The sequence below is a fragment of the Bufo bufo genome, chromosome 3, assembly GCF_905171765.1.
Source record: "Bufo bufo chromosome 3, aBufBuf1.1, whole genome shotgun sequence".
NCBI lineage: Eukaryota > Metazoa > Chordata > Amphibia > Anura > Bufonidae > Bufo > Bufo bufo.
Window position 1 is genome coordinate 658,532,741 of NC_053391.1, and position 12,451 is coordinate 658,545,191.

At 41.1% G+C, this 12,451-nt stretch overlaps 1 protein-coding gene across 1 annotated transcript in view; it reads right to left on the reverse strand.

The window, feature by feature from the left end:
- Positions 1 to 12,451, reverse strand: part of CNTN5 (contactin 5) — a 626,057-nt gene that overhangs the window by 456,068 nt on the left and 157,538 nt on the right. The window lies entirely within an intron of this gene.

Below are 12,451 nucleotides of genomic sequence, written 5' to 3' on the forward strand. Positions count from 1 at the left end.
TGATTCAGGTTTGGTCGATTCTACCTAAATTACAAAGCCGGGGCGTACCAGACTATGCGACCGCTATGGGGCCCAGGGCAGGAGGGGGCTCAGTTGGGATTGTCTCCTCTTCTACTGGGGGTGAAAACTTGGTCAGGACTCTACCTGCTAAAGTAACAACTTTTAGCAAATGAGGCAGTGGAAAAATAGCCCAAGGATCATTGGAAGGGGTTTAGGCGGAAAGCCTTCTGTCCCATGTCGGGGGCCTGGTTTGATCCTTGCTATGGGGCCCTTACTTCTCTATGTACGCCTTTGATTGAAAGTTCTCCAATTGGCCTGAAAATTTGGGCATGACACCTTGAGGTCTCCTAAGACTAATATTATTTCTCTTTTTTTTTTTCAGAAAAAAAAAGTTATTACTTTTTCTCTCTTTTCCAAAAATTCAGCCAAATCGATTCACCAAAAAGTTAGATTTGGATGCAACTAAATTTTATTACTAAATTCTGACTAAGAGGTGATAGTCTCTGGTCTTGTATTGGACCAGGAATGGTCTTCTTTGAACTAAGACTTCAAGGTGTAAGGAGCAGTATATATGTAGTACAAATAGCTGTATTATTGTACGGTACTGTGGGAAGAAAAGATGCTCTGTGCCTCAGTGCGGCGTCCCGCACTGTCTCTGGCTGCAGAGATCACTCACCCACCAACCGGCGCTGTTGTGACAGATCCTCCAATGACGGTCGGCTGTTCCTGGGAGAATTTGCGGAGTCCAACGCGATTTGGTGTATACTTCGGCGTACTTCATGTTGCCTGGGGTGCCGGGGGCATGGTTCGCGCGTCTGTAGTGTGACGCGGGTGGTCACGTGATCGCGCTCTGAAAAGACATTGAAAAGATCGCGATCACGTGACCACCCGCGTCACACTACAGATGCACGAACCATGCCCCCGACGCCCCAGGAAACACGAGGTACTCCGAAGACTACACCAAATCGCGTTGGACTCCGCAAATTCTCCCAGGAACAGCCGACCGTCATTGGAGGATCTGTCACAATAGCGCCGGTTGGTGGGTAAGTGATCTCTGCAGCCAGAGACAGTACGGGACGCCGCACTGAGGCACAAAGCATCTTTTCTTCCCACAGTACCGTACAATAATACAGCTATTTGTACTACATATATACTGCTCCTTACACCTTGAAGTCTTAGTTCAAAGAAGACCATTCCTGGTCCAATACAAGACCAGAGACTATCACCGCATATCTTTATTCGATTTTTGAAAGACTATCCCACAAACAGGAGCATTATTATAAAAGGCGCATCATCCATTGCATCTAATCTTTTACCTAGTGGCTATTATCCTTTTTTTTTTTTTACTTTTTATTGTTTATTTTTACTCCAAAGGACATTTTCATTGACTCTCATCTTTGGACTATTGATCCTATTTATCTCATATTTTACTACCAGCATTTATATACTTTTTAATATATATTTTTTTAATTATTCTATCATTACAACATTATTTAAATACTATAAATAAACTAAAATAGATTGACCCATATAAGAGTGTGCCTGCTTGTCTCTTTACTTCCCTATTCACTAAGTGCACCTCAGCTTTTCATTGATGGTCCCACTGTTCCATATATGTACTGAAGCTCTCATTTGTTAAAAGAAAATGAAAGTCTTTTTCTCAGGAATGCTGCAACCAATTTTCAAAAGACAGGTATCTTTTTAATCAGGATGATCAGCCCTTTCAGGCTATATGACAAGTTCTCTTTATGTTGAGTGACTCAAGTCACATGAGGGAACCTGCATGTAATTCAAGTTTTGGAACCAAATTTTCTTCCTCCATAGGAGGTGTCAGGGTTGACTCTAGGTTTATATCAGGCCTTGGGAGTCAAAAGTCTCAGGACAACCTTTTATTCTAGAAATGAAAGGGAAAATTTTATATCTGAGCAAGTAATGGGTGAGAGGGCCTATCTTTTAGACTTTTTAGCCTGGAATATGGCCACCATCTTGAAAGATGCCATATTGGATCAAGGTGCAATTTTTTTTAAAGGGAAGGGGTTCATGTAGCATATCAATGAAGACCAGATTTTTTTTTCAGAAATAGATTGCAATATCACTTGTGGTTCAAAAGTTATCAACACAGAAAGTTCAAAACTTCAAAGTTCAAAGTTCTGTGCCCAGCAGTGGGACAACACATTGAACATGTCAAATAGTTGTGCATCATAGGGAACGTTCCCGGTTTTTGTTGCAACTTTCTGTGCTTATAGGGCCCCTCACCCATCAACAACCAAAGAGATAAATACAGCACCCATTGTGGAGAGAGTGAACACCCCACCTGGAGCAATGTCCAATGGTCCTTGAGGAATCAATAGTAGGAAATGGAGGCAGCACTCAAAAATGATGATCAAAAAGTGTTCCTTTAACCCATACGTGGCAGTCCAATTACATGTTTGTAATTGGACTGCCACATATGGATCAAAGGAACACTTTTTGGTCATTTTTGGGTGCTGCACCCTCATCCATTACTTGCTGGGGTATTCAGATATTTCATTTTCCCTTTAATTTCTATAATAAAAGGATGTCCTGAGAATTTTGACTCGCCCTGCAGAGGCGCAGGGCAGTGGCATGACAAATATTGAGCATGCCGGCTTAGGGAGATCACCATGGATCTCCCTAAGCCGGCTTTGGCTTAGCTTTCACCCAGGCTTGCTTGTTGCTGATGTTGACCTGTGGATGTTCATCTAATAATTTCTTCTAATACTCTAAAAACAAACATGTCAACCACTTTTCATTATTTGGCACCAATTTTTTTTTTCTATCAAGTTTAAAAGCATTTATATTTGATCTTTTTTTCCGGGATGTTATTCATATCGTTGAGAGTAACTGACATCACACCCAGCAACAACCTAAATTGCGACTTTTATATTTTAATTTTCTCATTTTGTTAGAAAATTTATTTTCTCCAAATTGTGCTATTTTTCCTGTTCCAATGAGGACATTTCAGCAACAGGCAGCAAGTCATATGATGTATTTGAAAAGAAATCCTTCCCTCTTGCTGCTCAGCTTTCTAAAATGAAAATTTAAGCATGTGGTGGTGTCAACATATAAAGACTTCTTCATTCAAAGGAAAAAAGAAAAGCAAGACAATAAAATCAGCACGGAGCTCCGCATTAGTATTCTGAGAAGAGAAGAGATGAACTTATTTTGCTGACGAGGACTACTGTTATTTACAAACTTTTGGTTCCGGAGAGTTTAAAACATTATAAAGAATGTAAAGCTGACATTTTTCTCCATGAAAGAACATTCTTGTTTACAAAATTGTCTCCGCGGAGCCCTCGATCTGGTTTATGAAGGTCATTTTTAAACCCTTTAAAAATATCGGCGTTATTTCCATTTATATGAAGGTTTTACTGCATTGTGTAAATAAAAGCCTTAAAGTGTTTGGCGGTAAGCACACAATGGAAAAACAAAGCTCCTAATAAAATTAATCATGAGGAAATTTTTGACAAAACAGTCGCACTCTGAAGTGTAGGGGTGGTGGTAGGGCAATTTTTTTTAAAGGAGTTTTTCAGGCTCCTAATATTGATGATCTATTCTTCACCCATTCTGGACATTAGAGATCAGCGAATTTTTCAAAAGTTTGATTCCACTGATTCGACGAATTTTACCCCAAAAATTTGCTTTGTGACTAATTACTTCACAACGAAGCGCATTTTTTTGTAAGTATTGGGTGCAATGACACTGTCATTGTACCCCTCAGATGCCACGTTCATACCTAATCGCGGCATCTGAGTTTAAAAACAGTGTGAAATGAACATTAAAAAAATTCAATCAAATTTACCGCGTCTATTTACTTGCGACGGGCCAGCCGCCGCCATCTTGCTTAAAGATCTGGCGCGAAATCTCGCGCGGGACGAAATTACGTCATCACGCCGGCCGACGTGGTGACGTCATACATCAACACGCACGGGATTCCGGCCAAGATCTTCAATCAAGATGGCGGATGGTGGCCCATCGCTAGCAAATGAAGGAGGTAAAAAAGATTTTTTTCATTTTTTATACTATTTCAGGTTAAATCAATTCACTTACACGAAGCACGAGGAAATTCGGCTTCAGGGGGAATCGAATTTATCCTGAAATTCGGATTGAATTCCACTTCGCTCATCTCTACTGGACATTCATGTACGGCAGATGTCCAGACTTTAAAGATGGCAACCGTTCAGGAGCTGAGCAGGCCAGGTGCCTGTTTTACATAGCAGATACCCGCAGGCAAAATCTGTGATAGGCAATAAAGCCGATCATGGACATTTAATCCCCGAGGGGTGAAATCTCATGCTCTGTAGAAGTAACTAGGGAAAATATTTATGGATGTCAGAATATGGCCATGCAAAGAAAGACTCATTTTTTCCCCCAACATTTTTTAAAACACAATAAAAACTATACATATGTGGTATATTTTTTTTTATTCCTAATGGGTTTAAAACTTAAAGAAGCTCTACCACAAAAAATGTCATTCTTTTGCTATTTAGCAAAAAATATATGATATAAATTGTAATGAAGGCAATCTTTCCGGTGGCTGTAGTTTTTATCTTCTCACTTCTGGTTCTCAGCTGTGTCATGTGACCGACACTCTGACTCTCCAACTGACATAGCGTCTTATGTGCAGACAGGAAGTCAGTTTCTCTATTCTTTCCTATGACAGCCTTGATGTTAGTCCAATAGGAATGAATAATAAAACTTGCTTCCTTCGCACCTTCTTTTGGATCGAGCTTTAAACCTATGCTGTACATTTACATTAGCATGTGCTTGAAGCCCAGGACCCCACATGGTACATTAGTATTTTTTCAGGTATATCTAATCGACTCTGCCTTAGGATACGGCCACATCGAGTGGCCGTACTGCGGGCAGGTTGCGGCTATGCTGCGGTGAAGAAAAAATAAAAATTGTAGCAGCGCAACGAAAAAATAGAGGTAAAAACCGTTCCTTACTGTGGTGGTGCCCGCCGTGTCAGAAGCCAGTCTCAAACTTCCCCAACTTCAGATGCATTTGTAAAAGAAACCGCAGCACTCTCCAGTCTTGATTCTTTCAAAAATGTATTCACCAACACTTTGCGACGTTTCGACCTGTGTGGTCTTTCTCAAGCAACAGTTGCTTGAGAAAGACCACACAGGTCGAAACGTCGCAAAGTGTTGGTGAATAAATTTTTGAAAGAATCAAGACTGGAGAGCGCTGCGGTTTCTTTTAAAAATGTATGCTGCGGTGAAGAACCGCGTGACCAGTTAACTCGTAGTTGCCTTTTATTTAATAAAGATGACCGCACTGTATAGTCCTTCTTCATTGTTTATGGACGTGCGGCACCTTTAAACAGGGGCTGTTGCTGGTATGGGGTTTGGCTGGTTAGGTGGGGGCACTGTATGCATATTATTGCTGTTCTTCCCTGCAATCTCCTGCAGGTTATTTGACAGTAAACATGGAAATGCACTTCTCCAACCCCAGCGCTCTCCAGTCCTACAGGAGCCCTTCTTCTGTCATCTGCTTCAACCTATTAGTACATGACGTCAAAAATATTTGTCACAACGTAAATTGGGATGTTTTCCACGTCTGATTTGTGTGAACTGCTGTTGTATGAGTAAGGGTCCACAAAAAATACGGATGACGTCCGTGTGCATTCCGTATTTTTCGGAATGGAACAGCTGGCCCCTCATAGAACTGTACTATCCTTGTCCGTAATGCGGACAATAATAGGACATGTTCTATTTTTTTGTGGAACGGAAATACGGACATACGGAAACGGAATGCACACGGAGTAACTTCAGTTTTTTTTGGGGACCCATTGAAGTGAATGCTTCCACATACGATCCGCAAAATAAACATATGATTCTGACCATGTCATTTATTTGCTCTCTTGTAACTTGTGGTATGTGGGAGAAACATCCCTTCATCTCAAAACCTGATTGAACCAGCACCGTTATACCATTCAGAAAAAAGTCTGGGTTTACTGTTTCCAAAACATTTTTAATGGAGTTTAAACATAGTGAGAATCAATTATGTTTCTGCATTATTGACCATGTTCCGCAGTTTAGGAGAGATGGTGATAGATCCAGGCATGGAATTCAGCCAGTTCCCTCAGATTCTCCAGATCCGGTTGTTAAAATCACAGCCGGATCGGAGAACCGTGTTTCCGGCTGAAACCCGATCCGGCATTCTGGCGGCGGCACCTGGAGATGAGCGTTCCCATTCCATAGTTTAGCTCCTTAGGCTTTTTAAAAGCTGGGTGGTATGTGTGTGTAGTGTATATATATATTGTGTATTTATGTGTGTTGCATATATATGGTGTATACAGTCAGGTCCATAAATATTGGGACATCGACACAATCCTAGCATTTTTGGCTCTATACACCACCAAAATGGATTTGAAATGAAACAAACAAGATGTGCTTTAACTGCAGACTGTCAGCTTTAATTTCAGGGTATTTACATGCAAATCAGGTGAACAGTGTAGGAATTACAACAGGAAGGCCAGATTAGAGTTTGCCAAACGACATCTAAAAAAGCCTTCACAGTTCTGGAACAACATCCTATGGACAGATGAGACCAAGATCAACTTGTACCAGAGAGATGGGAAGAGAAGAGTATGGAGAAGGAAAGGAACTGCTCATGATCCTAAGCATACCACCTCATCAGTGAAGCATGGTGGTGGTAGTGTCATGGTGTGGGCATGTATGGCTGCCAATGGAACTGGTTCTCTTGTATTTATTGATGATGTGACTGCTGACAAAAGCAGCAGGATGAATTCTGAAGTGTTTCGGGCAATATTATCTGCTCATATTCAGCCAAATGCTTCAGAACTCATTGGACGGTGCTTCACAGTGCAGAGGGACAATGACCCAAAGCATACTGCAAAAGCAAGCAAAGAGTTTTTTAAGGGAAAGAAGTGGAATGTTATGCAATGATCAAGTCAATCACCTGACCTGAATCCGATTGAACATGCATTTCACTTGCTGAAGACAAAACTGAAGGGAAAATGCCCCAAGAACAAGCAGGAACTGAAGACAGTTGCAGTAGAGGCCGGGCAGAGCATCACCAGGGATGAAACCCAGCGTCTGGTGATGTCTATGCGTTCCAAACTTCAGGCTGTAATTGACTGCAAATGATTTGCAACCAAGTATTAAAAAGTGAAAGTTTGATTTTTGATTATTATTCTGTCCCATTACTTTTGGTCCCTTAACAAGTGGGAGGCACATATGCAAACTGTTGTAATTCCTACACCATTCACCAGATTTGGATGTAAATACCCTCAAATTAAAGCTGACAGTCTGCAGTTAAAGCACATCTTGTTAGTTTCATTTCAAATCCATTGTGGTGGTGTATAGAGCCAAAAATGTTAGCATTGTGTTAATGGCCCAATATTTATGGACCTGACTGTATGTGATGTATAGAAGAAATAAACTTGCGGCACTCACCAGATTTCTTTGCAGCTTGTTTATTCAAGTTTAAAACATGGTCGCTGGAGCGGGCACTCACTTAGCTACAGACGACAGCCGTTTCGCGCTATCCGCGCTTCTCGAAACAGCCGTCACCTGTAGCTGAGCGAGTGCGTGGGATTCCCACTTGGCGAGTCTGCCTCTTATTCATCATACAGGGCTACATTATTTGCACATGTATGTACATAGGTGTTACTTATTTATAATTATCTGTGATTTAGATTATTATGGGTTTTTACTGTGACGATCATGTACTAATTTTTTATTTTCTATACTCTTATGTTTTTAATTATGCGACACACTGTGATTATTATGAGCTTATATTGGTTCTTGGTGCTATCATTGTTATGATGTATAATTATGTTGTTTGATGTGTGATTAATTGCACATGCACTTTTGTGTGTGTGTGTGTGTCGTGGCCAAAAGTTTTGAGAATTACATAAAAATTGGAAAAGTTTTTATAATAGAAATTTGCATATACTCCAGAATGTTATGAAGAGTGATCAGATGAATTGCATAGTCCTTCTTTGCCATGAAAATTAACTTAATCCCAAAAAAAACCCTTTCCACTGCATTTCATTGCTGTCATTAAAGGACCTGCTGAGATCATTTCAGTAATCGTCTTGTTAACTCAGGTGAGAATGTTGACGAGCACAAGGCTTGAGATCATTATGTCAGGCTGATTGGGTTAAAATCGCAGACTTGACATGTTAAAAGGAGGGTGATGCTTGAAATCATTGTTCTTCCACTGTTAACCATGGTGACCTGCAAAGAAACGTGTGCAGCCATCATTGCGTTGCATAAAAATGGCTTCACAGGCAAGGATATTGTGGCTACTAAGATTGCACCTAAATCAACAATTTATAGGATCATCAAGAACTTCAAGGAAAGAGGTTCAATTCTTGTTAAGAAGGCTTCAGGGCGTCCAAGAAAGTCCAGCAAGCGCCAGGATCGTCTCCTAAAGAGGATTCAGCTGCGGGATCGGAGTGCCACCAGTGCAGAGCTTGCTCAGGAATGGCAGCAGGCAGGTGTGAGCGCATCTGCACGCACAGTGAGGCGAAGACTTTTGGAAGATGGCCTGGTGTCAAGAAGCCACTTCTCTCCAAAAAAAAAATCAGGGACAGATTGATCTTCTGCAGAAAGTATGGTGAATGGACTGCTGAGGACTGGGGTAAAGTCATATTCTCTGATGAAGCCTCTTTCCGATTGTTTGGGGCATCTGGAAAAAGGCTTGTCCGGAGAAGAAAAGGTGAGCGCTACCATCAGTCCTGTGTCATGCCAACAGTAAAGCATCCTGAGACCATTCATGTGTGGGGTTGCTTCTCATCCAAGGGAGTGTGCTCACTCACAATTTTGCCCAAAAACACAGTCATGAATAAAGAATGGTACCAAAACACCCTCCAACAGCAACTTCTTCCAACAATCCAACAACAGTTTGGTGAAGAACAATGCATTTTCCAGCACGATGGAGCACCGTGCCATAAGGCAAAAGTGATAACTAAGTGGCTCGGGGACCAAAATGTTGACATTTTGGGTCCATGGCCTGGAAACTCCCCAGATCTTAATCCCATTGAGAACTTGTGGTCAATCCTCAAGAGGCGGGTGGACAAACAAAAACCCACTAATTCTGACAAACTCCAAGAAGTGATTATGAAAGAATGGGTTGCTATCAGTCAGGAATTGGCCCAGAAGTTGATTGAGAGCATGCCCAGTCGAATTGCAGAGGTCCTGAAAAAGAAGGGCCAACACTGCAAATACTGACTCTTTGCATAAATGTCATGTAATTGTCGATAGAAGCCTTTGAAACGTATGAAGTGCGTGTAATTATATTTCACTACATCACAGAAACAACTGAAACAAAGATCTAAAAGCAGTTTAGCAGCAAACTTTGTGAAAACTAATATTTGTGTCATTCTCAAAACTTTTGGCCACGACTATATATATATATATATATATATATATATATATATATATATATACAGTATATAGATATAAAGAGAGAGAGATGGTTTTGTCATACCCACTTTGCTTGAGAAAGACTCTAGTATTGAAACGTTATGTCCACATGGGTGAAAAAAAGTTTTTTCAACTTATTATATTTTTCTGCCTTTTTGCATTTTTACCTACTGGGAAACTGGAAAACAGTCTAGTCCCTTTGGGCTAGCACCTCTTTCTTTTCCACTTTATTTATACTTTTGTCTGGTGCTGCCATTTTGCATATGTGTAGATAGATAGATAGATGTCATGAGATTTTAGTCCTATAAGTTAAACATATGCCCATGTCCGTACTAATAACATGAATCCTAAACTGGCCTTATTAAACCTGCTTGTGGCTCTATTAGCCCAAAAAACAGGTTTTTATAACCGGTTAATCGCCTACCTAAGGTGCCCAAGGGGACGTCAGTTAATACAGGGTGCCCGGCCGTCTGGTGCCCAGCGCCTCCTTCCCAGTCTTAATTGCCACCCTCCCTGTCTACAGTGCCGCCTTCCTCACCTCAGCACCGCCTCTGCCAGATCCGGCGCCTGCGCACTATGCTCAGCCTGATGCGCCGCGGACTCCTGGCAGCGGCTTCGTTGGGTGAAGTGCGCATGACAGAATCCCTTTAAGAAGAGCAGGAGAGCATAAACAGATATGCATGTTGGTCTAACATGAAGACAAATTGATAATATAGACATGGATGGATAAAAGATAGCTAGATAGATACGTAGATAAATTGATGGTTATGATATACATAGATAGATAGATAGATAGATAGATAGATTTTATGTAAGTGATGGTCTAGTCTGGTGCAGTGATATTGTTATAACAAAGGAAAAAGTCAGCGTGAAATAATCTACAAAAAAAGAAAAAGGTCGTTCATGAGTTTTAATTGCTCTTTCATCTGCTCAGGCTCTATTCTCGTGTGTCCTATCTGATTTTGCAGCACTTGTTGAGTTTTAGTAATGAGTGGCGGCATAATGAAACTGTGACCCTAAAATAGATACCTGTCTCTGAGGCCACTTGATTCCCGGCAATATTGTAGATTAATTGCTCATGCTCAGAATGTTTTCACTTTCCCCCATTCATATTACCGCCTCTCAGGAAGCGCGGTAATGATTAATCCTGCAGCTCTTCGCTATTGACTTTAATACTTTAGAATAAAATGTAAGGAACTGTAAATTGAGTTCAGCTTATGAAACAATGACGGCACCTTCAAAACAAGGAGCAGCTACATTTGAAGGAAGCCATTAAATTTTGGAGGGTGAGCAGAGGTCACTTTAACAGCTTTTTAAAAACTCTACATTATGAATTTGTGCACTAAGGTGTTGGAAACACAATGTCTCCCAGCAGGGTTTGCATAGAGATATCACTTTTAGGCTTCTTTCACAAATACTTTTTTGTGGCATTTCTTTGGGCTCTGAACGGCTCCGTGAATTTCATGCAGGGTTATTTGGGGGTTATTTTTCCATTCAACCATATTGGCATGGCTTGTTTTTTTTTTAAAAAAGGTGTGTTTTTTCCTATGGAAAAGTCTAAGGGGAGAGGTCTATAGAAATGTCATACCCAGTACATGCTAGGATTTAAAAAAAAAAATACCCAAAAAATGCATTAGAAGTCACCACAGTTTGTAGCACGGTTCATAATACCCCATTGACTTACACAGAGTCGGACTAAAGTCCCTTGGGTCCACATTCTGCGTATACAGGACCTTAAAGGAGTTGGCTCATGTGGGATATTGATGGCAAACCCCTGGGACCTGTTCCTATCTGGAGAATGGGGCCCCCTAAAGTAAAAAAAAAAAAACTACTGCACATGAGCAGCATGCTCTGCCTTTATCACTATGGGCGTACAGAAAATAGCCAACTGAGTGTGTTTGACTATTTTCGGAAGTTCTGTAGCGGTGAATAAATAATACCGTACACTGCATGGCCATCGCCGCTATTTTTAGAATTCCCCGTATCTGTGAGCAGAGGATGGGGAGTAACACTTGTAGAGAAGGTACAATAAAATATGACCATAAAAACCCGCGCTTACTCATGAACATCTATCTTTTTCTTTGTGGGGGATGTTTCTGCTAATATCTGCTAGATGCCGGTTTTGGTATTTCAAACCTACTGATACCTATTGTGCCAGATAAAGTACAAAGCTCTCACCAAAAAAAAAAGATTATGCCTTTTATAAAAGCATATAGTTGTTAGTACAATGTTCCAAAGTGCTCAAAGATATTCTACTGCCGTCACTTGCCTTATTTATGTGTATATTTGACGGCAGTAGAATATCTTTGAGCACTTTGGAACATTGTACTAACAACTATATGCTTTTATAAAAGGCATAATCTTTTTTTTTTGGTGGGAGCTCTGTACTTTATCTGGCACAATAGGTATCAGTAGGTTTGAAATACCAAAACCGGCATCTAGCAGATATTAGCAGAAACATCCCCCACAAAGAAAAAGATAGGTGTTTATTAATAAGCGCAGGGTTTTTATGGTTACTGTATTTTCCTGCTTATAAGACTACTTTTTAACACATGAAAATCTTCTTAAGAGCCAGGGGTCGTCTTATACGCCGGGTGTCGTCTTATATGCCGGTATACGGCGTGCTGAGACTTACTTCCTAGCCGGACTGGAGGCTAGCTGAGCCACCGTGCGTTGCATCCCGGCCAGCCACTCCTGAAGCAGCCCCCTCTCCCTCCTCTCAGTGGTTTTCTCATGCCGGCAGTATCACATTTCGTACTACCGCTCAGATCGTCTTGAAGACAGGCTTTGTATGCAGTGTGCACAGAAAATACCGGTACATCGCTTGCCGTGATTGGCTGGTTGTTGTATACTGGGTTGGATTGGCGATTCTGAGGGAAAGCAGGGGGAGCAGGAGCATCTGCACTTCAGCCAATTCTAATGTTGGAACAGCGGATCTCTAGTGAAGTTTGGTGTGCATCTTATCTGTGGTGAAAAAACAGAGTCTATCTGGGGAGCAGATACATGTGGTGGTGAATACAGTACAGCACCAG